The 25899-nt window shown below is 32.8% G+C and overlaps 1 long non-coding RNA gene across 1 annotated transcript; it reads left to right on the forward strand.

Moving 5' to 3' along the window:
• Positions 1–18733: 18733 nt before the first annotated feature.
• On the forward strand, positions 18734–21768 carry LOC143053832 (uncharacterized). Its single transcript, XR_012971470.1, has 3 exons — positions 18734–18976; positions 19800–19878; positions 21674–21768. It is a non-coding gene; the product is annotated as an uncharacterized LOC143053832 (long non-coding RNA).
• Positions 21769–25899: the final 4131 nt, after the last annotated feature.

Genomic DNA, 25899 nt, shown 5'->3' on the forward strand with positions numbered 1-25899 from the left:
AAACCAACAAATTTTACATTTATTTGACAGGATGCAACATTTTTGTATACTTTAAAAAACTAGCTAACTTTTATTTTTTTTCTCTAGGTAGGGGGTCTTGGAAGAAAATACATGTTCTAGGTGGGGGTGTATTTTTTAAATCTTTTCCATAGGTGGGGGGTCAAAAAATAAGTGGCGTTCCACCCCCCCTGGATAATTTTTACTGGAATAGCCCTAATAACTTAGGATTCTCTTCAAATGGGAGCCTTTTTTAATCAAAAAGGCTACCATAGTGAGTCCAAATGTCATAATTCATTAAAAATCTGATACCTTGTATAAAAACAAACAATTTGATACCTACATTGCAAAAATCAGTTGAGAAATGACTGAGTATTGATGAAAAATGTTAAATCGAAACGGAAAAAACTCCAAAATGGGAGCCATTTTGAATCAAAATGGCTACCATTTTGAGTTGTATCGTCACAATTCATTTCAAAATTTGTACCTTGTGTTAAGACAAACAAATTGATACCATCATTTCAAAAATCAGTTGTAAAATGACAGAGTAACGACAAAAACGCATTTTATCGGGATATAATATTTCGAAAACGGAAGCCATTTTGAATCAAAATGGCCGCCATTTACCCAGGATTGTCCCAATACAATTAAAAATTAATACCTTGCATCAAGACAAACAATTTGATACCAGCATTTCAAAAATCACTCAAGAAATATTAGAGGAGGACTATAAAATGTATAAATTTCAGTCAAAAGTTCTGAAATTGGCAGCCATTTTAATTCAAAATGGCCGCCCTTCTCGCTCTTCAAGGTACAAACAAATAATCATCACATGCATTGATAACTGTTTTAATACCATGAAAAATTATATGACTGTATCTTCAGTAGTTTATGAGATATTTCCATTTTAGTGCTACCATTAGACACTGCAACACTTATTTTTGTAATATTGACTGGTGCCGTTCATCATTTTTATGTCAAAGAGTCTGAGAGTGCAAACTGAGCATTGATTTTTTTTTAAGTCCTTCAACCTACTTGTCCAATTACTCTTAAATGGTCCATTTGTGATGAGTTGCAGGGTGAAATCAATCTAGATTGCTATATGCATACCATCATTTTTGATAATTGATAGAGCTATATGGTTATCGTGTCCAATTATGCAAGACAGAAAACAGCACTTTATGGTATTTTGTGCAACATTTAAATTTTTTGAGAGCAAATCATGGACTATTCTAAACTGTACTATAATAGAATGTGGTATACACTATCAGAAAAGAAGCAATATGTGGTTGATATATGTCAATGTGGATCAATATTAACCTTCCAAAAGGGACTTCAATGTCTAATAAATGGCGGCCATCTTGGATAAAAAAGGGGGGATGAATTGGAAATTTTGAACAACCGTAACTTTTGAACCGTATGTCCGATTAGGAAAATTAATAGCTCAAAATGTTGGTCTCAAGGAGCTTTGTCCAATAACATGCCTAAATGACAATATATTCCCTGTCAATAATAAGGCCTGGCCTCTCTAATTTTATTACTTGTTTTCAAAATGTTCGAAATGTTTGAATTTTTTTATATTAATTAATGATTTTGAGGAAATTAATTTCACAAGAATCTGTCTGAGAGTTTGTATGAATTATTCCACGTTTAACTTGAAACCAGAAGCCCATGAGGGAGGGTATGAGGGGTCCTGATCCCGCAATCCCGGGCTTAAAAACACACCGCGAAATCCCGAGGTCCCGAAATTCGAAGAAAAAAAAAGAATTCCCGGATCCCGAAAGGGTCAATCCCGAAATCCTGAGCTTAAAAACACCCGATCCCGGAGTCCCGATAAAGGTCCTATCCCCCCTCAACCATGGCGTACGTTAATTAAACGGAATTTCAAAATGTTCACGATTAAATTCATTGACATGCGACGATATAATTTAAAAAAAAAAAATACCTACTTTAGAGCTGGGAACATATATATATTCCTGTTTAGAGCTATCTAATTTCAACGGTCAAACATAGAGTAGCCTCATTGAAAGTCTAGATGTCAGCAGTGTTTAATAAACCGGGTGTGAATCAAACACTTTTAAAGTGAGGGTGGGGGTAAAGCAAGCCAACATTTGAAAATACTATTAAATAGGTTATTTGTTTACCATATTTAAAGTTCTTTAAAAGGGGCGTGCTTCCTGTCCCTTCCATCCCCTAAAAACTAACCCGCCTTGCCAAACAAACGGTTAGATGTGATTTATGTAAATGTAGCTGTACAGTGGAGCCTATAGAAAGTTTAACATTTAATAACCGAAAATCAACATATTTTAAAACTTTATTTGTTTGTTCTGGGAGCGAATCTTGGTTCATTTAAAATATAGGACAACAGAGTTGGTGTATGTGGGTTCGATTCCCACCCTAAGCAATCATTTATTTCAGCTGGTGCAAAGCGGGCAAATTAGCTTAGTGGCCCCACACTGACTTTGTTGTTTCTATCAAAAAATTCAGACGGCCGCGGCCAGGTCTTGACAATGTTATACCTTATACAACAAAACCATGGTATAATTGTGAAAATTATACCATGGATATCTATGGTATAATTTTCGGTTATTGAGATTTATACTCGGGTTGCACTCCCATAGGTTACATTGTACAGCTATAGGTTAATGATACATAATAAACATTGCAAAATTAAATGCACAATGATGTAAAATGAAACTGTACAGTCCATGTAAAAGAAAAACATGATAGAAATGAATACTATTATAAAATTTAAATGAAAATTTAAAGAATAAAATTTTAATATGGGGACAAAGTCCCCAATAACAGTAGAAAATTCAATAAAAAAAAATTCGGGAAAATTTCCCGAATTTTTCATTGTACTAATGAACTCAAAATCGTTCAATTTTTTTTATGTCGTGTTTTGAAATCCCGGACCTGCGCAGAAATGTACAATGTACTTCCTTTTTCCGGTCTCGTTTGTATGAAACTTTGAGTAAAATATATATTTATCAGTCTAGTATAAAATAGGAAGGAACGCGCAATACCAATTTCATTTTTAATAATTCCTTGATATGAAAAAACGTTACCTGATGATAGCGTTTCTTTGTTTACATTGCATATGACGTCATAATTTAAATAACGTCATATCTAAAATCCCTAACAACAGAACCAAAATCGGAAACGTTACGGTATTTCCGTTTCTTTTTTTTAACAAATATTTAAGTTACAAAAAATAATTCATACAGACTTCGTCCCCATTTACAGGTAATGCCTGCCTCATATTAAGTTATAGATATTTCATATCTTTTGGATAGTTTTGTGGTATATCGTAAATTATACCATAGCTTTTGTTGAAACTCCCGGCAATAACCTCACGAGACGAAGTGAAAATTATACCATAGATAGCTATGGTATAATTTTCGGTTATTGAGATTTATACACTTGTTGCATTCCCATAGGTTACTTTGTACAGCTATAGGTTAATTTAAAAATATACCCATATGATATTTTAAAATAATCTTTTAGTAAAATGTAAAACAGAAACTTAAATTTTAAAATATATAAAACTACTAAAATTAAAGCTTGAGTTTATAAAAATTAAAGAAGCAAGTAATAAATCAATTTAAACCAATAGACAACTTTCGAGTTCGATGCATTTCCGGCAAAAACTCTGGTTTTAGTGAACGTCATTTGTGCGTTTAGGGGCGTCGTCACTTCCGTTTCAATGTTGAGCGAGTGGTTGGAAAACTATAATTCTATATTGTACGAATTATTCAGCAAATTAAAATCTCAAAATTGACAATCAGCACTGTTGTCATTAGGGAATTGTCATTAAGTACCTAAAGAACAACCATTATTTCTAGTTTATCCTGCACATCGACGATCACTAAGATGCTTGATGAACGTAAATAGTGCAGGGATACAGGCGATCCCCTCTATCTGGTAAATGACGTCATAAAGGCGCGCATAATTGACGAGTTTTTGCCGGTGACGGATGAACTCGAAAGTGGTCTATTATAAAAGATTCATGGAACAAATTTTACATATCCAATATGATTGTTTTGGCACAGACAGGGGCGTAGCTACCCGAAGGCACGACAGCACGTGCATCCACGTCGTTTTCACCAAAAAAAAAAAAAAAAAAAAGCAGAAGACAGAGAGATGAGTTGGTCAATCGGAATCGGGGACTGTTGGTGTCTTTTCCGTCTATCCCGGATGTTAGTTTGACAATCTAGTTACAAGTGTTGATGAAGCTGTTCATTCAGCATGTTCAGAAAAAGATCGTAGCTCCGAAGTTGTGTGCACATTGATTCGGCATGCAAAAAAAGAAATGGCAAAATAAAAATTTATAAATTGAATGTTAAAGGAAACACCTATGTTGTCACTTTTTTTAATTGATGAAATATCATTAAATAACGACAATTGGTAATTCAAAATATTTTTTTTTTTGAGATTATGACAAAATCGGAAGGTTACTTGTATCTTTTACAAGATTTTTACTTTTGAATTTGTAACACTCAGTCTAAGATATGTAGTTTTGGAGCACATTTTACAGTGTACAGTTCATCAGTTTGGAATGAGGTGTACCAATCGGCATAGATATGTCCTATTTTCGGTGCAAAATATAGTTAGCATGCATTTTGTCTCCGGGGATACATGGACACGTATATATAGAACTATATACTAAACAGATAAACAATCAATGTCTATTATAGTGGTTACAGTAGCCGAGTGTTATATAAAACTTGTAATTTAGGCGGACACAGCTGGACACAACGGTATTCCTATATAAAACTTAAATATCTGCTAGCTACAGGTGGACACAGCTGTACACAGTACTAATCCTATATAAAACTTATGAATATGGGGGCTACAGGCGGACACAACTGGACACAACGTTATTTCTATATAATACTTCTGAATATGGTGCTACAGACGGACACAACTGGACACAACGCTATTTCTATATAATACTTCTACATATGGGGGTTACAGGCGGACACAACTGGACACAACGTTATTTCTATATAAAACTTCTGAATATGGGGCTACAGGCGGACACAAGTGGACACAACGTAATTTCTATATAAAACTTATAAAATATGCTGGCTACAAGTGGACACAGCTGGACACAACGTTATTTCTATATAAAACTCCTTAAAATGAGGGGACACAGGCGGACACAAGTGGACATAACGTAATTTCTATATAAAACTTATAAAATGTGCTGGCTACAGGTGGACACAGCTGGACACAATGCTATTTCTATATAAAACTTCTAGAAATGAGGGGATACAGGCGGACACAAGTGGACACAACGTAATTTTTATATAAAACTTCTAAAAATGAGGGGACACAGGCGGACACAAGTGGACACAACGCAATTTCTATATAAAACTTATGAAAACTGCTGGCTACAGACGGACACAGCTGGAAACAACGTTATTTCTATATAAAACTTCTAAAAATGAGGGGACACAAGTGGACACAACGTAATTTCTATATAAAACTTATAAAATATGCTGGCTACAGGTGGACACAGCTGGACACAATGCTATTTCTATATAAAACTTCTTGAAATGAGGGGATACAGGCGGACACAAGTGGACACAACGCAATTTCTATATAAAACTTATAAAAATGAGGGGACACAGGCGGACACAAGTGGACACAACACAATTTCTATATAAAACTTATGAAAACTGCTGGCTACAGACGGACACAGCTGGACACAACGTTATTTCTAAATAAAACTTCTAAAAATGAGGGGACACAGGCGGACACAAGTGGACACAACGTAATTTCTATATAAAACTTATAAAATATGCTGGCTACAGGTGGACACAGCTGGACACAGTGATATTTCTATATAAAACGTCTAGAAATAGGGGATACAGGCGGACACAAGTGGACACAACGCAATTTCTATATAAATCTTATAAAATATGCTGGCTACAGGTGGACACAGCTGGACACAACGTTATTTCTATATAAAACTTCTAAAAATGAGGGGACACAGGCGGACACAAGTGGACACAACGTAATTTCTATATAAAACTTATAAAATATGCTGGCTACAGGTGGACACAGCTGGACACAATGCTATTTCTATATAAAACTTCTAGAAATTAGGGGATACAGGCGGACACAAGTAGACACAACGCAATTTCTATATAAAACTTATGAAAACTGCTGGCTACAGACGGACACAGCTGGACACAACGTTATTTCTATATAAAACTTCTAAAAATGAGGGGACACAGGCGGACACAAGTGGACACAACGTAATTTCTGTATAAAACTTATAAAATATGCTGACTACAGGTGGACACAGCTGACACAGTGCTATTTCTATATTAAATGTCTGAATATGGGGGCTACAGGCGGACACAACTGGACACAACGTAATTTCTATATAAAACTTATAAAATATGCTGGCCACAGGTGGACACAATTGGACACAACGTTATTTCTATATAAAACTTCTAAAAATGAGGGGACACAAGTGGACACAACGTAATTTCTATATAAAACTTATAAAATATGCTGGCTACAGGTGGACACAGCTGGACACAATGCTATTTCTATATAAAACTTCTTGAAATGAGGGGATACAGGCGGACACAAGTGTACACAACGCAATTTCTATATAAAACTTATGAAAACTGCTGGCTACAGACGGACACAGCTGGACACAACGTAATTTCTATATAAAACTTATAAAATATGCTGGCTACAGGTGGACACAGCTGGACACAATGCTATTTCTATATAAAACTTCTAGAAATGAGGGGACACAGGCGGACACAAGTGGACACAACGTAATTTCTATATAAAACTTAATGATAATTGTTCACCAAAAGTCTGAAAAAAGGATATCGCCTGGCCAAAAAACATGGTTTCTTGCTCGAACCAGTTCGGTGTTGCTAATTCCCTTTTTGGGGGGTACCTACAGATGTTTTTTACTGAACACTTTATTTCTCTTAAGCGGGTCATAAAATCTGATTCGATATGTGAATGAAAATGGTTTCTAAAATGTGGATATTGTGGTAATAACAGATGTGAGGCATTTATTTTAATATATTGTGTTTAACATTTTAATATATTGTGCTTAACATTTAAAAAAAAAATAGGGTTATCATTTTGATATGTTGTGCTTAACATTTTACAGTTTATGTTTATACAGTGTAATGCTGTTTTATTTTGATCATTTATAGCATGAATTATTTGACTTTTATTTATTTTCTTTATAAATTAAAACTATTTCTTCATTTCAGTTATTATGTATAATCCCTGACTTTTTTTCTAGTGATTATACATATATATATATATAATCCCTGAAAATTTTAGTGATTATATATAATCCCTAAACTGGCCAGTGATTCTACATAATCCCTGAAATTTGATTTTACATAATCACTGATTATACAAATTCACTGTAACATATATATGTCTCTGGCTCAACCTTGACCCGGCTATAATCGAAACCTTACAATTCACTTGTATACTGATTAAACATGTATATGGTATTTCAAAATGTTCTGTGTTTGTTGTTACTATATATCGTGTTTATTTTGTATTTCTGTCTGTTATATTCTTTACTTCTATAGTAATAGCGTATTATCTACTCTTATTTTTTGATATTTTTATCCTTTTAATTTCGTTTTCTTGTTTGTAAAGTTAATTTTTTGCTGATCTCTGGTAAAGTATGGAATCAAGGTCGTGTTCGGAACGAAGTTTCATGTTTCCATCTGATGATCTGCATATGACTGTGACATATAATAGACGGCGGCATATTATTTCCACGTGTATACACATGTTCAGCAACAAATTCGTATTTATTGACCATTGCAATTTATTATATTTATAACATTAATTTTATAACTATACAAAATACACATAAGAATAACAATAAATTCATATGATTTGTTAGGAATACAACTTCAATATAACGGATTAAAACCTTGCTTTCTAACCAATCTATTCATGTACCGGACCGGCAACTTTCTTTATTTTTAATACGAAAATCTACAGTGCCGTTATACACATGCATGTTGTTTGCTTGGAGTCTCCGCCCGAAAAGAACTCCAAGATATTATATTCCTGCATCACGTGATTTTTACCATGTGGAGCTTACATTTGAATAAATACCGAATATGTAAAGTGAAACTACAATTCAAAACATAAAGTCGGAAGGCACAAATAAGAAAAAGAAAGATTTTTTTTGGCAAAAGGTGCAGGTAAATTCTTTCCGTGTTCAAAATATACATGAAATATTTGCCACTGCCCCATTTCTAATCTATGAATTCTAACCCTGAGTTTTGTATATGTTACTTCATGCCAAGAAATCCTCGCTAAAAATTCCGGTCGACCCCCTACGGTAGTCATTAGTAGCTAAAGATTTGATTTCATTGAAGGAATTAATTTATGACCTTCATGTACGTGTCGCTTAAAACACAGCCATATACCAAATGGTCAATATTAATCATCCATGTAATTTGCTATATGGGGTGTTTGCAGAATTTCAACGGAGGCAATTTCTTGGCATGGTTAACTTCTATAACACATTGTGAATATTTTGGTTTCTTAAATCACTATGCCTATTACATTATAAAAGAAAATGTTATTCATCGTCAATTGTTGAAATAAAGATGAATTATTAAAAAAAAAAAAAAAGCATTGACATCAATTATAAAGCTATCTTTCATAGAAGACAGTTATGATTAGAACTTTGAAAAAAAAAAAACTTTTAAAATTGGTAGACGGCAGATTAATCAGAAAGAAAATGTCATTAGTATAAAATGTAATTCCTATTGAGGACGAGTTTCATTATGTTTTTGCATATTCGGCAAAACTAGACAAACGCTGTTAGAACATTAGTGGATCCCTTAGGATACCACGTTTTGTAATGGATTCGGTTGATAATTTAACGTTTGCAAATGAAATAAAATGAATAGAAATTTTTCCGACTTGTATGTGTTTATTACCTTCACAGTGATCAGACGACCTAATCAACACGGTTATCGGTATTGAATAGGATCATCGGTCTTGCATGGCTTATCCCAAATAACGGTTCGTGCCGATAAAATTGATTTAAAAAAAACAAACCTATAAGCATTCCTTTACGCTCACTCTGTCCTGAGTGGACTTTTTTTATGTCATGACGTACTCCAAAATGTTGCTTCATTTTGTTGATTTAGAAAAATGAACACAAAAATCCATATAGAAATTGGTAGATGGGGAAATATTCAGAGAAAATCGAATTTGTACTTTGTGTAAATTCTGTAATATTGGCGACGAGTTCCATTTTAAAATGTTCGGCAATAGACAAAAGTAGACGAATGCTTCTAACGCATCATTTTGTAAACAGACCACATAACTGAAAAATATCAGTATCTAATGTGTGAAAATATTTACGTTAAGATGTCATGAAAAAAAACAATCTTATATGCATAATTCAAATGAACATAATTAATTAGAATAATTATTTACGGAAAAAATAAGTTATTAATTTATGTTGCATGAAAAAAAAACGGTTGAAAATTATGTAAACAATTTACGTCGCATTAAAAATATTTAACAAAAAATGTAGTGAAAAAATGGCCGAATCCGTTTGAGAAATTCATGATGTGCATAAATTTTAAATCATCTTTCAATTATATATGTTGTGAACATTATGAGTAAAGTTCAAATCTTAAAAGTCATTATATAGACAACTGTTCAATAAAAAAATGTCAGAGCAATGAGTACATAAACGATCTTTAACAGGCTTGGTGTATCTTCCAGTCTCAATAACTAACGGGAGCAAGCCTGCACGAAAAAGAACTGTATCACGCCGTTTCGATCGTGGAATAATTTTTGAAATAAACGGTTCAACGGAGCAGTTGCATTGGTATTGCCTGTATGTTATAAGTTTCCATTGTCTTTTCCGCGATCGTTAAAGAGTTCTCTAGTTGCCATTCTGTGTTATTTCAAGGCCGTAGCTACCCTTAAGGCAAGTGAGGCAATTGCCTCACTAAAATTTCGACACTGATTAATTTTTTTATACATATATGTAAATATAATAGTCATTTGTTGTTCTGTATCAACCTTAATTTCTATAACTTGTCATCATTCCTTTTAAACTATTCTTCCTGGATATAACTCAGCATCTCAAAGGGTGATGTTTCTCGATTACATTAACCTAGTAACGATAATTATCATGGATCTTTAGTTAAAAACAGGCACTTGCAGAAAAGGGAAAAGCGACACTGAAGGTAAAGAAGGAATAATTCTAGTAAACTATTTTTTTTTAACAGAGTCTGAGTATTGTATATAACTTCATTAGAACAATCAAAAAATGATAAGTAGACGGACAAATAAAGTACTGGTCTTCGGAAGGGGACAGTCCTGTCTGCGTATTCATTTCTCCGTTTCACCAACTTTTGACAAATCAAGTACTGGGCATCGCAAGGGGGCAGTCCTGTCTGCGTATTCATTTCACGAACTTTAAACTTTCTCTTTACAGATAAATGAAATGTAAATAATATGAAACATGAATGCATGGATTTGTTTTTATGCATGTTTCTTTAACCTTCAAAATTGAAAGAATATCCCATATTCCAATTTGATATTATTGAGGAATGCATGGTAGAACCTTTAACACAGGATTTTGTCCTTACTTATTCGGGACTACGGAATTTCGTTTCTTTATATTCAGGGTTTCGGAATCGGACACCCCAAACACTAACCCCTAAATTTATAGATTCTGGAACTAAAATACCACCAACTATTTCCAGAAATAATTTGAAATTACGGAACTACATGTACAAACGTCAAAAACTCCATTCCAATTCCCCTGTACCCATATATACTTACTCTATAGATAGAATCATATACTAATAGTACATGTATCTTATATCATTCTATCCCTAGTTTGTCTACTCTTTGTCAGCATAAAAGCGAGTTTAATATTTTGTAACTGCGACTGTATGATGGTGCTTACAGGAAAGCTGTTACTACCGATGCTGCTACCGAATTGCTAATGGAGAAGGAATTGGAAGAAGACATTGATCAGTGTGTTGATGATGATGATGTGCTACCTTTAGAAACACAGACTGTCCTGAAACAACTGAAAACTTGGAAAAGAGCATGCATGAGTGGCGCGAGATTGTGCGGTCTTGCCATGCTCCATGGTCATCGCGATAAGGATATCAGCAGACCAAATTATGATTCTGAAACGATTTGACTGAACCGGCCATAGAAAAATTTGGAAAACTCTACTGAATCGATGTTTGTTCTATGTTCTGGCAGCAGACTCAAATCAGTGATATTTGGATGATTATCTTACATATGAATTTAAATAAAGTTGTTAAAAATTTGGTGTTAGTAAAAGTCTTAAAAAATGAAAAATTTATATAAAAAGTGTCCAAATTCAAAACATTATCAAACTCTCTAAAAATACCTAGAATGCAGGATTTTGCACCATTCATTTCATATCCTCCAAAAAATATTTTCGCCTTGCTTCGCTCGGCTCAATTATTTTGCCTCACTAAAATAAGATGCCTAGCTACGGCCTTGTATTTATGATGTTAACTTGTTCAATGACTTTTTTCAAGGCTACTTTTGTACTCATTGTCACATCACTAACAAAGTAACAATGTTCCTAATTTCCAACAAGTTGACCGTATTGTTCACCTCCTTATTTCAACCTTTCCGTCGACGTGATATCCGACTCCAAATACCAGTCAACGAAAGACTGGTATTAATCTTTTTTTTAAATTAAAGATGAAGTCTTCCGTTTATAAGACTAATATTCAAATAGTTTTTTGCTCTCATGACGTCATTTGGCGAAATTTAAACCTTAAAGGAGATACCACCGGATAAAACAAAATATCAAAAAAACAGTCCCAATGGTTCGGCTTGCTGATTTTGCTAGTTTCTTGGTAATTTTTCTAAATGTATTTAGTGTTCGTCAAGCCAAATATAAGGGTATTTATAAGAATACGTTATTGTTAAATCATTATTACTACTTGTAAAATTAAAGTCTCAAATATCAAACGATGGTGTTCTAAAGAGAACTACTTTCATCCTTTCTGGGTTTATGAAAAACTTTCAAGATGAGCACAAGTCTGTCAGGACATTAAGCATGCGTTGTAAACTCTGTTCGTCCGGTGCGTATTTAAACTTTTGATATTAAATAAAGAATATCACAGTAACATAATAACATTTATGTAAAATACAAATATGCACACAAAAAAAAATGAAAAAAATAATACTGAAGGGGAATACATATAGTTTGCAAATTATAATTTTATAAATAGAATACAAATATGCACACAAAAAAAAAAATTAAAAAAAAAAAAATTAAAGGTGAAATACATACAGTATGGTTTGCAAATCATAATTCTATCAAAAAAACTTTTTTCTTCTAAGAAAAAATCTATTCAATGGAGGAGCTTAAATAGTGTGTATGTATTTGCAAGTTTATAAGAGCAATACATCTAATCTATGTATTCATTCTGTTAAAGTCATCATTAAGTTCAAGTAATTTTAAAAAAAAGTTCGTATCGGATGTCTGTGTATAAAGCTATTTAAGTTAAGATTTTCCTTAAGTTAAGGAAACTCCGCCCTTTTTATCTCAGTGGTATGCATAAAAAGTCCTAAACTAACTAAAGTATTTCCTTAGTAAAATCTTAAGTGTTTTAAGTCACGACACAACACTTAATTGGAATGCATAAACCCCCTTTACTAAGAAAACGCCTAAGATTTCACTTAACTCTAAGGTACCGATAGAGCTACCTCAAGTTTTCAAAAATAGTTTAAAATCAGGTGAAAGTATGCGGTTTTAATATAGGTAATAAAATACTAACAATTCGTTTGTATATTGCTAAATATTAACGATCATCGTAATTTTCATCAAATCACGTATAATAGAAAAAAAAAAGAGATAGCATAGGCATGATAGGGTGGTTATGTACTTTATTATACAAATAATGTTCTATTCCCCAATCTCGTTGTTGTGTATACTGAACAACGCATGGAATTCATGCTACTATTTTCTTTTGTTTACCGTCTGTATGAGAATGTTTGCACAAATAACTTTGAATTTCAATTGTAACCGTAAGTATACTCAGTTTCATGTATATAGATGCGAGTTTTTCTGTGACATGTGCTTTTGACCATCCACAAGAACTTGCGGTCATCCGGTGTTTAGTACTTCAGTACTTTGATTATATTGTTTTTATAGATAGAAATGAATATTGTATCGAATTTTTATGAAAAAAAAAATTGTTAATTTTTTTAAATTACTAAGATAACCTACACATTGCACCATACAAAGGCGGGAAAATTGTTAAAGCAAATTAAATTTATCGATATCTCTTGTTCTTCAGAAAATAACGTTTACGAATAATGTAGATTCTGCAAACAAAAAGGTTAACAAAAGAAGCAATTGTTTAAGTGATTCGGACTTTCTATAAAATTTTACATATTGCAAAAAACTATGCAAGCCGAGTCACGATTTTCAAATTCTTCGAAAAAGAGGTCGTTTCAAATCGAAAACGAGGTCGGTGAACCATTTTTGTGAGGGCTTATTTTGAAGCATTTGAGTCTTTTGTACACGAAACGCGCGTCTGGCGTATATACAAAATTTAGTCCTGGTATCTATGATGAGTTTATTTACATAGGCCAAAGTGTAAATACAATTTAAAGGAGATATTGTTGGTATATCTGAATAGTAGGATTTGTCTTGAAGGTTATTTACGCGCTCGATTTTCCATTTATGCCAGTTCCTCGCAACTTCGTTTATGAAATTGGATTGATTATGCTAGTAGTCCATTTATCTGGTAACTTTCCCAGTTCGAAACAATCGTTACAGATTATATACAAAAGTTCAATGGCTGCTGTGTTTTTAATTACCACTGCTGGTATCTCATCAAATCCAGAAGCTTTTCGTAGTTTCGCGAATTCGACTGCACTATAGTGATCTCTTTTCGTGTGGTGGGTTCATTCAGCGTCGAAATGTCACGTTGATTGTAATCGATGTCCGGCACTATTATTTAAGCTGGCATTTGGTTAAATTCCATGATTGGACTTTTTCTTAGTAAATTATACAGGAAAAAATCGTTAAAAGTAGTATTTTATCCTTAAACTGGCATATGAAGAACTAGGGAGGTGTTTGAGAAAATAGGCCACGAGAAACGTCTACTATTGCTTGCAGGAAACAGATTATTGTTCGGTTCCTTCCGTGTAATATATTATTTGGTACTAACAACTCTAAAAAAAGAAATTTTGATACTTGAACTTGCCGGGATCGTTTTTCTCCGCTCGAAACCGCCACCCCGTGTGAAGCATAGCCGACATCCAGCATGTGGCGTTCTACACGGTGTAATTGTAATAAGGTAGAAAATTAATGAAAAGTGATATTGTAATATGTATTTGAAATTCAATTTGTTTTAGATTCGTTTAGTATATTTTTCAAATTATATAAACGTAATTTCAAGGAGTATGGGGTATGTTTTGAAAGGTGACAAAAAAGGGGAAGTAATTCAAATTGTTGTAAACAATTTTCGTACATAAACTAGGCCGTTATATTATTTTTCTCGTTTGTATTGTTTTGAATTGTCATTTCGGGGCCTTTTTTAGCTGACTATGCGGTATAGGCTTTACTCGTTATAGACCGTACGGTAACCTAATTTCTTTGTCATTTTATCTCTTGTGGAGAATTGTCTCAATGGCAATCCGCATACCACATATTCTTTTTATATTAGAAATACACAAATTATTTACGACCTAAAGCTAAGGTAATTAGTGTGTTTGACACCAAAGCTGTCAAGTGAAGTCATACAATTATGTGTCAGCTAATTTGACAGTACACACAACTAGTTGAACTTCCCTTCCTGTCCATGGAAGCTAGAATTACGAAATTGCCGCCGTATTTCAAAGGAAAATCACTTATGAAATCAGTCTGATGGATTAGGAATCATAATGAAAACGGACCATTTTCGGATTTCCTGGGTTATTTAACAACCTAGCGGGTATCCCGGGTGACCCCTCAGAATTATGAAACTCTCAGATCACACCCATAGGATACAGGTCAGTTGACAGATATGCAACAGCCGCTGACAATTTCATAATTAAAGCGGAAAGAAAGGAGAAAATAAAAAAATATTTTTAGTAGTTTTAAATAGTATTATACTAAAATATTTTATATCATATACGCCTAAATATCTGATAATTATCTAGGAATATAATATATATTCTTACTTTGGATTAGTTGCATTGCCATGCGATTTTATTATCAATAGTCATGAGGACCAATTAAAAAGTTACCTGTACCCTGGATTAATAGATTGTATGTGCGCCTGCGCATTGCGTATTTTAAGTTCAGTAAAAGTTGCAAGAATTTGGTCAACGCAAGTTTGTCCTTTTACATACATCATATGAGGGTATAATATTATATTGACGATTTATTCACTCTATATCTTGAATATTGCATACCTTTTTTATACTTAAGAAAATTGAATGAAGCCTAACCGATGCAGGACGTAACGGCCATACCCCGAAAAGATGAAACGGCCATAGTACAAAAACGGCCATACTTTGTAAAGACCATGGTTTTTTTTTTTTTTTTTTTTTTAGATGTGATAGATGAATTATTTTGATACTTATAGATGGTTATTATAACTTTTAAATAAACTATACTGTTTTTACATTATTTTTCATCTTAATTTTTGTTATATCATTTGTTTACTCATTATATATTTATCGTAAATGAATGTGTTTAATCTAATAAAATATTAAAATATCATATTGTTTTCTAAATGATTGTTTGATATCTTGCGTATAGCAAATAGTACAAAATGAACAAATATTAATGACTATATCCGAATGGGAAACTAATTTCTGTCATAATTGAAACAAAAAGTTAAGTTTTGAAATATAAAACAAGGTAATCAGCTGTAATCAAGTAATGATTAAGTTGGAAATTTAAGAAGATTGTTGATTCCTTATTATTACTTCTTTGATGAACACAAGTATTAGTTATGCTTTTGTCAAGAAATTGTAAAGGAAATACAATTCAAGATCACTATAAAAACACAACTCCCAAGCTGAGTTCAAGCGGAGTGAAAACACACATTTGGTAGTGAAATTCTTGTAAAAATACATTCAAGCTGTTTGAGCAGTCTTAGAAGAGAAATCGTATTCAACATAAATGTTTCATTTTTTGTGGTTGACTATTAGTCCGAATAAGTGCTGATATGCCAAAGTTCTCAAACCGTTATTTATGATAATGTATGATTACCTATAAAAGACCGATCATAAATCATATTAATCCAATCATTGGGCGCGTGTCTCTGTTTAATGCAAAGTAAACAAATTACGGAGGTGTTAATCCTTTAATTAATTTATGTGATTGCCAATTATCAAACAATGTTACAAATATTAATGTGAATTTATATATTTTGACATATAATATAATATTATATTTGACGTTTTTTCTTTACTTTTTCTTTTGTGCAAATATATACAATTATATTTAGTGTCAGCAATGGTCAGATTTTACGGGTAATTTGTTATGTTATTGGAAAATTCTGCAGCAGTCTCTGTCTTGGAAAGATGTTCAGCAAATAGAATGACTCTAAACTATAAGAAAGAAAAAAAAATCAGAATTATTAAACAATGTGTCTGATGATCATGACAAATATAACTCGAACTTGATGAATTGCCTTCCTTAGAGTTAACCTTTACACTGAGTCCTGTTTTTAATTTCACCAAGACTGAGATTGAGAAGATTTTTATAGTTCAGAATGATATATATTTTTTACATATATAATAAGATCTGTAACATGTGCTTGTATTCATCTATCGTCATTGACAGCGACAGTCAACATTCCTACAGTTTAAACTTCATATAAAATATGATGCCTTTATATCACATTACAATAAAAATGATTCTGCGAAAAATGTTTACAACTGATAATGAAGAAATAATCAATATACTTACATAATATGGCCACAACAAGTTGTAAACACGAGCGATGATGATCAAGCAAAGATAACTCTTACAAGAATAAATAAGATCTTCTGTACAGAAAAAAAGTACTACACAATCATATTTATGTTATTATTATGAACAAATACTTATTTTTCGTATTATATTTTATGTAATAAACTCAATAAAAAAAAAATAAAAGTGTGGACGATACGTCTCACAATGTGTGGCCGATATGTCCCATGGACGATATGACGGTATGGCCGACACATCCTAGGGCCGTCATGGAAGTATGGCCGTCGCGTCTCGAAAGAATCTGATTGAATTTTCATTTGTCATTTGTCATGTGGTCATTTATATTAATTCAAGCATTTAAACTGAATTACTATATTCAATGTTTGTAATTTAACGGACTTAACGTTGTGTCCATGTGTCCGGACACAAAATGCATGTCAACTATATTTTCCACCGAAACCTTGCCACTAATGAATCGGCATTAGAATTATCAGATCCCTTCGATATCGTTGAAAATATGCCGAGGCGATGTTGTTGACACACTACCGGAGCCAATCACCCTGCAACCACGCCAAAACAGTATTGGAAAGTCTCATTATTTTTTGCGTTCATAGACCATATGATAAGGCAACTGGAGAGTGGAGTCGCGTCAAGTTATCAGAACATCGCTTCTTTGTGCTGTATCTGCTTCATCGTGTTGTAGGAAATATCACAAACGAACAAATCTCAATATTGTCTGAAACATACGAAACTGACCTAGCATGTACTTTTGACGAATTCAATTGGGAGGTCGTTCGATGCCGAACACGTACGCTGGTTTATAACATCTCGCGAGTGCTTGATGGCTCTGAGATCTATCAGTCACGGTACTCCGTATGTAATTGAAAACAAATGTACGATCAACAATGAACAACGAAAGTTACATAGCATTACTGCATATTCATCGGGATTTCAGTGTGAATGTTGACAAAGTAATAGAGAAGTTTGTTTTTGCCCAGACCCGAAGAGCAGATTTTGGACAATTTTGAGTAAACTCTGTATCACAAATATGTGTTGTTTATGTATTACTATATTCAGAAGATTTATTAATAGTTTTACATTCAAAATTTTTTATCTACATATAGCTCCTCTTTTAACCGTCCTATGACCGAAAACCAAAAAAAAAAAAAATTCTGCATAATAGGGTCCCAAAATTTTTTCGGGAGTTGCTTCCACATCGTTTCTTTCTAGCTACGCCCCTGACAGATTTCAATCCTGCACATTTCAAATGTTGCCAGTCTAAACAGCAATCACATGCCAACGAGTCCTGATCGTGTAGTTTTTTTTTTTACACTTTATACATATCCAGTCGCACCTACACGATCAGGACTCGTTGGCATGTGATTGCTGTTTAGACTGGCAACATTTGAATTCATTACTATAAGATTATTTTAAAATATCATATGGGTATATTTTTAAATTATTAAAATGTTATTCTTTAAATTTTCATTTAAATTTTATAATAGTATTCATTTCTATCATGTTTTTCTTTTACAGGGACTGTACAGTTTCATTTTACATCATTGTGCATTTAATTTTGCAATGTTTATTATGTATCATTATTTAATAAATACAATTTGAAAATATTTCATACTCTTGACTCTTTCTACACGAAATCCCCATATTATCGATAATTTGCGTATATATTTCCCGTTTCATTCCCGATCCGATGGCATTTTAACATGTTTAATAGAAAACCGGATGTGGGTACGTGCAGCCTAGAACGGCAATTTGACTATTCGTACCCACATACGGGTACGCGCAGACACTGCCTTGTTATATTATCTCGTCTTGGACATGTTAGAATATGCTTGAAGTACAGGGACTTTTATGGAATTCATTAACATTATAGTCAAGCAAGATGTCAACATCCCGTCCAACCTTCTTCCAGCAAAGTCAAAGCTGACCAAGGATCTTCACCAATTCGTGACAGGCTGTATACAGGACCAGTTATTCCATTAGGAACAGGTACAACTCTAACAATCAATTTTTATTAGTTCCTTATATAGTCAATCTGAAATTAGGGGACCAACATTTGATACATTAGCCAGATTAAAAAAAACATATGAAAAAGGGGGAGAGGGTTGAAAGGGCATGTGAATATTCTTTTACACCTGACCTGTTTCTAGGACATCTTATTTATTTCCTATAGCCAAGTGCAAACAAATACTCTACTGTAAATTCATAAATTATTGAAATGTTTTTATTATTGCGTAAAATGCGAAAGGGTTATAGTTGCAATAATTAAAACTCACATTTTGAGATTTTTTTATATGAATCAAACAGGATATTTCTGAATATCGCAAAAGTTAAAATCACATTTCAGTTTTAAATTATAAAATCGCAATAATAAATCCACGCAACATTTTTTTTATTCCTTACCCTAAGTTATATTTTATGTTGAAGTTGTACATGTTCAGCTCTTTGTTTACTAAAAAAGCCTTTATCCTGTGGTAAAGCCTCATTCCAAAACATGTTTTACATACAACATAATGTACATGTAACACTAGACAACTTTATCCAGAGAATAATCTTGTTTAATGATCTATTATACAATGTAGGCCATGGAGAATAAAACATCGAAAGCATTGCAAACTTTTGTAAAGTTCTATTTTAGGACCTTACATGTATATTAATGTACATTTTGTACATGTATGTAATGTATGTAGATTATTTATAGACCCCTTTTTAAAAGAAACAAAAAATACATGCACAGTGATGCTACACTACCCTACATTTCCGGTGATACAAAATTGAAGAATTATTTTATAGTTTTAACACTTTTTTGTAGGGCTATAATTGATGCAAGCAATGCTGATGATTTTTTGTGAAAGTGACAATAGCCAGGTCGTGTATAGAACAAGATACTGGTAAGATATTATTAACTTATATATTAATTTAACTGTTTGTAAAATATGGTAATCATAAAAAGTATATGTAATCACCTATATAATAATAATACATGTTATACATCAGTTTAATTGAAAAATCACTTTACTAATTTAATTTGTAGTGCTAATAGTAAATGTAGGGCGGCTCCTATACTTTCCATTCAATAACTAATAATGAACTGTTCATACATTGTACATTCCATTTTAAATATAAAGAAGGGGGAGATTTTTATTGATACTTTTGAAGATATTTCACCTGTTTGATTAATTGATTGGTTGTTGGTTTCTTAAGTCCAATGGCAAATAGTTCATGCATGTTTACACAAATGGTTTAGGACAAGAACAAATTAAAATAGATACATTATTTGGGTTCTTTAAAATGCTAAATTGAACAATGTATTTAAATTCAAGATGTTGCAATGACCCCATTTTAAATTGTTTCACGTTGATTTCAAAAATGGTTAAAAAAAAAACATTCTCTACAAAAATTGAATTCTTGAGGTTCTTTCATAAACAAAATGCCAATGTTAAATATTTAGATTTTTAATTTTGGTCTGGTTTTCGAATTTATCCACATTTTTAGGTCCAAAGGATCCAAATTTTAACTTAGTTTAATATACATGTAAACAAAAATTGAACTCTATTATATTTAGTTTTTTTTTGATATACAGAAATAATCAAACATCCTGAATATGCATTTGTAAATATGTACTTTAACTTAGATCTATGATTTTGGTCCTAGTTTTCAGGTTGGTTAAAGCGGTCAGGGTCCACAATTTAACCATGTTAACAGTGTTTGATTTTAACAATAAATTTATATATATGCTGAATTCAACCTGTATATAGTTTTTATGCCCCACCTATGATAGAAGAGGGCATTATGTTTTCTGGTCTGTGTGTCCGTTCGTTCGTCCTTCCAACCGTCTGTCCTTCCGTCCGTTCCTCCCGCTTCAGGTTAAAGTTTTTGGTCAAGGTAGTTTTTGATGAAGTTTAAAGTCCATTCAACTTGAAACTCAGTACACATGTGCCCTATGATATGATCTTTCTAATTTAAATGCCAAATTAGAGTTTTACCCAAATTTCACGGTCCACTAAACACAGAAAATGATAGTGTGAGTGGGGCATCCGTGTACTATGGACACATTCGCGTTGGGCAATGTTATGAAATTTATTTACATTGAAGTTTAAAGGGTCCAAAATTTAACATTTTTTGAAATCTAAATTTGATTTTATGCTGAATCTATTAAACTACATCTTTTTACATGTTTTATATTTATTCTGTGTTAGAAACCATATTATTTTTCCAATATTTTATCCCATTACTAATTCAGATGCTTGAATGTTTTGTTCAAACTTGCATTTTTTCTTCATCTTCCACAAAATTTGTCCTTTACTGAGATAACTGGTGTTATCTTTTTAAATGAAACATATTGTGCTAAAATTTGAAAAGATTAGCACAATATGTGGGTGATTATCTGATGTCAAACATTTTCAAGATGGCCACCAAGGATGGCAAAAATAAAAGTTGTCATCTTTATTTCCTGTCAGTGGTATACATGTAAATGCACATTAGAAATATGAAAAAAATGTGGTATGATTGCAAATGAGAACAAATGACATACAAGTAAAGCTATAGGTCTTCATATGCCATATGGCCTTCCACAATGCACAAGACCAATACTATCTATTCAGCAATATTAAAGGCCAAAAATTAGAAAATGAAAAAATATGAAAGCTAACAGCCTGATCTATATATATGTTTTGTGGTTTTCAGATCTAGACTCACAGTTAACTGAACTTTTACAGCAGTCAACATCAGATTGGAAGACTGTTTATGCTGCTGACAGAGACAATTTCAACCAACAAAACTATGGAAAGCCAACGGGGTCAAAATTCTTAATTTGTAACTTGTCAATTCGTAACTTGTAACTGTTTTATTTCTAATTTGTTAATTCGTAAATTGTTAATTTGTAACTTCGCGTTGGTGGATAGTTGTCTCATTGGCAATCATACAGTTTATCACCACATTTCCTTATTGTATATACCTGAATAATCCAGTCGTAATATTCCACTGACCAATGGCTATTTCATTTACCTCGTAATTAGGAGAGATCTATTATGTTGAGGGACTGAACTAGTCGGGATGTTTTTTTTATATAGTTTCCGAACGAAAGTCCACGTCAGTAATAAAAATAAAACTGGGATCCTGTAAACATGCAATTTTTTGTTTTGCTTTTTTTAGACGCATTTGCTGTAATTAATGGATTAAAATTACTTAGGTATATATTCCACATGGCGGTGCTCCTACTTTCAGGAGGCTTATACACAGAAGAAGAAGCTGAGCGCCATCTGTCGTCATAATGATCGTTAGCATAATACAACGATGACATTTAACACTTCGACATTTCACGAATCAACAAATCACATGTTACAAGTTACAAAACATCAATATAAAAAAAGACAATTTACCAATAAAGAATTTTGAAATCTACAAGTTACAAATTGACAATTAACAAATGAAGAATGTTGAATTTTGTTACAAAGATACAAGTTATAAATCGACAATTTACGAATGAAGCATTATGAAATTGCACAGTTACAAGTAACAAACTGACGATTTACCGATTAAGAATGTTGAAACTACAAAGGTGCAAGTTACAAACTGACACTTTACGAATTAAGCATTATGAATTTCACAGTAACAAGTTACAAATTAACAATTTACGAATTAACAATTTAGAAATTGCACAGTTACAAGTTACGAAGTAAGAATTTTGACCCCGTTGGCTTTCCATACAAAGCAAGCAACAGAAACTTTGCATCTTTAAAACAACACTTAAATCTTCCATGGGATGATGTCTCAAAAAATAATAGTTCATCATTTATGAATATTTTAATGTTATGGATTTTCTTTTACAAGAAAGTTAATGTACACTTGTTTTTATAGTAAAACCTTGCAGTTCAAGTATAAAAAAAAACACATTTAACTTTATTGAAATTTGAAGATTCATATGACTTATTTTAAATTTTGTTATTTCTCAGGATGTGATGCAGAGCCTCATAGGTACAGTCATGACAGTTATCTTAACAGCTATCCAATTTCATTCAAAATTCTTTATAAATTGTGCACTAGTATATATAGACTTAGTAATTTGTTTTTCGTCTAGTTTTGGGATTGTTATGGCCCCGCAACAAAGTTGTCGGTGCCACTTAGTTTTACCCTTGTCCGAAATTCTGAAATTCCGTAATTCCATCATTCCGAAACAAACCATTATACAGAGGTTTTTGTCTAAACACCTGTCTGTTTACGCATTGTTGTTCCTCTTTGCCGCTTCGAAAATCTTCGAAGATGGTATCGTGCTTTCATCTGTTCTCGATAACTATGCGCGTGTACAAATTTGACATATTTCGCGAAATCGCACGTGTATTTTCAGTGGGAAAGCCAGAATCGGCAATCCTCGGTAGAATCCGCTACTCTCCTTCTATGAGGGTACGGAATTGGCCGAGTTGAGACGAATGGGGAAAGCCAGTGACATTGAGGAGCTACTTCCGTCGGTCACGCGGGAAAGGGGACATAATTTAAAAATTTCAAGGTGGCGCTTTAACCAGCGTGTAAACAAAAACGTAGCCTGTGCTTTAGACAATAAATTTATTAAAACAACTTATCATCCATCAGTATTTGAGGTTAATTTTTCATTAGAATAGATTTTGTCACACGACTGCCAAATTAGGTAGTAAAAAAGTGCTCCGTTACTGAAATATGATAAATCAAAAGACTACCGTATATTTCCAAAAAAACCGCGGATATCCCCCCCCCCCCCTCCCCTCCCACAGTGTCGATGATGGATGACAACATGCAGGCAAGTGAAGTATTGGAGTACCAGTTGAAGAACTATTTTAAATCGATACGAAACTGAGTGTTATTGTGTCTGTTTGTATAGCATATATATAGCTCCAACATATTTTAAAATGTGAAGATATTTTCCATGTTGACTTTGAAGATCTTTAAATGTCATGGCGATTTGTAGGAAGGCGTCCCAGAAAAAAAAAATAGCCTTGCCAGACGTCATAATTATTTGGACTACACACAGAGTAGCTAAAATTTAACTCATCATAATGTCTTGTTTAACCCAACCATTAGTCTATAATTGGTTTGTTTATTCAACAATTGTCTGATGATTGTGAACTGAGGTAATGCCACTTGTAATCACTTAATTCAATCAAATCCTGATTAATTAAAGTTACGTAAGCAACAAGGTCTTTATAGTTTGATCTTCTGTTTGGCGTATATAATTATAAGTAATTGTAATTTTTTTCAGGTAACATCAGAGGCTTCTATAACACTTGTTTTTTTTTTGTTATCGACTCCTAGGAGTTGATATTAAGAATTGAACGATGGACAGTTACTGCGTGAATTTTCTTGCTACCTGATTGGAAGATATTACGAGACGTGAATAATCAAAATTTATTGATTGGTTAGGACAATCCAAACCTAGTAAATGTCCTTCAATCCCGTAGAGTATCGGATTTGTCCCCTCTATTTTAGCAATTAGATTTTGCCTGGTCATTAATCATGTAAATTCATGATATTGTACACAGGTAACTTTTATCTATAAATAGTCGAATCTTCTGGAGTTTCGTGATCAACAATGTTAAACGATATAATACTACTTCATAACGTGTGACCTAACGTGTGTGGTAAAATTTGTTGATTGATGCACGTGGCTATTCTAGTAAATGAATTAATCTACCAAGCGAGAGCACTTTCCATTTTCATCAGCTAAGAGTCGACTAGCCCTTTTTGGGGAAGACGGTTTCAAGCCGTCAATCCCCAATGGGGTTGACCAGAGTGGAAAACCCCCCAACAAATCTTACTAAGAATGATGAGATGGGGAGACACAAATGAAAAAATTGACTTTAAACACTTTTTTACACATTTCCCTTCTGTTTCTTTCGAAATTATCGTATATCGAGCTCTCCTTTACACTATTTACGTTTCTTTTACAATCCGGAAAAATCAATATGACGAGATATTCTAAATATATCCAACCTACATTATATTTTATAGTGACGTCATTGTTGGAATGCCACACTACGCATAAGCAGGGATATCCTTCACTGGTTATTTAAATCATTCTCAAAGATTGTGCACTTATTAAAAAATAGTATTTGTTGAATTTAAACATAGTGATGTTTGCTGTAGATGATTTAAACATCAACATGCAATACTTTAATTTGTAGGTCAACAACTTTCAAAGTAAACAGGAAGTCCGAGGGCTACATGAGATCGGGGAGAGAAACGATCTTTTCTATTTTTTTCTGTAAAACTCTGTTTTGAGAATCTACCTCCAATTCAGGAGCACCTCAATTAATGAGCTAATTATCCACTAAAATAAACACTTTAAATGTGACATTTAGTATATGATAAGTAGTCTTTCATTAAAACTAAATTTTGTGTATCAACATAATCATTGTAATAGTTACAAAAAAATTACAAATGTTGCCTTTTGTAGTTTAAACCTATTTATTCATGAAATTTTACAAATATTTCAAAATGTAGGATTTGAAAACAAGCTTCACACAGTTTACATCAATCATATTGTTATTTTTATTAGTACCTGTATCCCTGTGATGAGAGATATAACTGGGAACTTTATCAATGGAAATTTAAAACTGAATAGATTTTTCAGTCCTAACTTTCTTATGAAAAAAATTAAAAATTTTAAGAGTACTGTCACAAAAAATTGAAAATGGCCCTAGCCTACAGTTCAGTCGTACACTATTAAGATTTCAAAAATAATTGTAATTGTTGTTAAATGACAGAATTCAACTAGTTGAATTTTAGATAATTAACTATCAACTTTAATTGAATGTTTAGATTTAGAAGATGCAGATCTCTTCCATTGGTCTAAATTGAATCCTAAACTAAAGAAACGAAATTACATTAAACAACAATGGATTCCAATAGTGTCAACCTTCCACATGTTCTAGCTGTTCTTT

This window comes from Mytilus galloprovincialis, chromosome 12 (genome assembly GCF_965363235.1).
Source record: "Mytilus galloprovincialis chromosome 12, xbMytGall1.hap1.1, whole genome shotgun sequence".
NCBI lineage: Eukaryota > Metazoa > Mollusca > Bivalvia > Mytilida > Mytilidae > Mytilus > Mytilus galloprovincialis.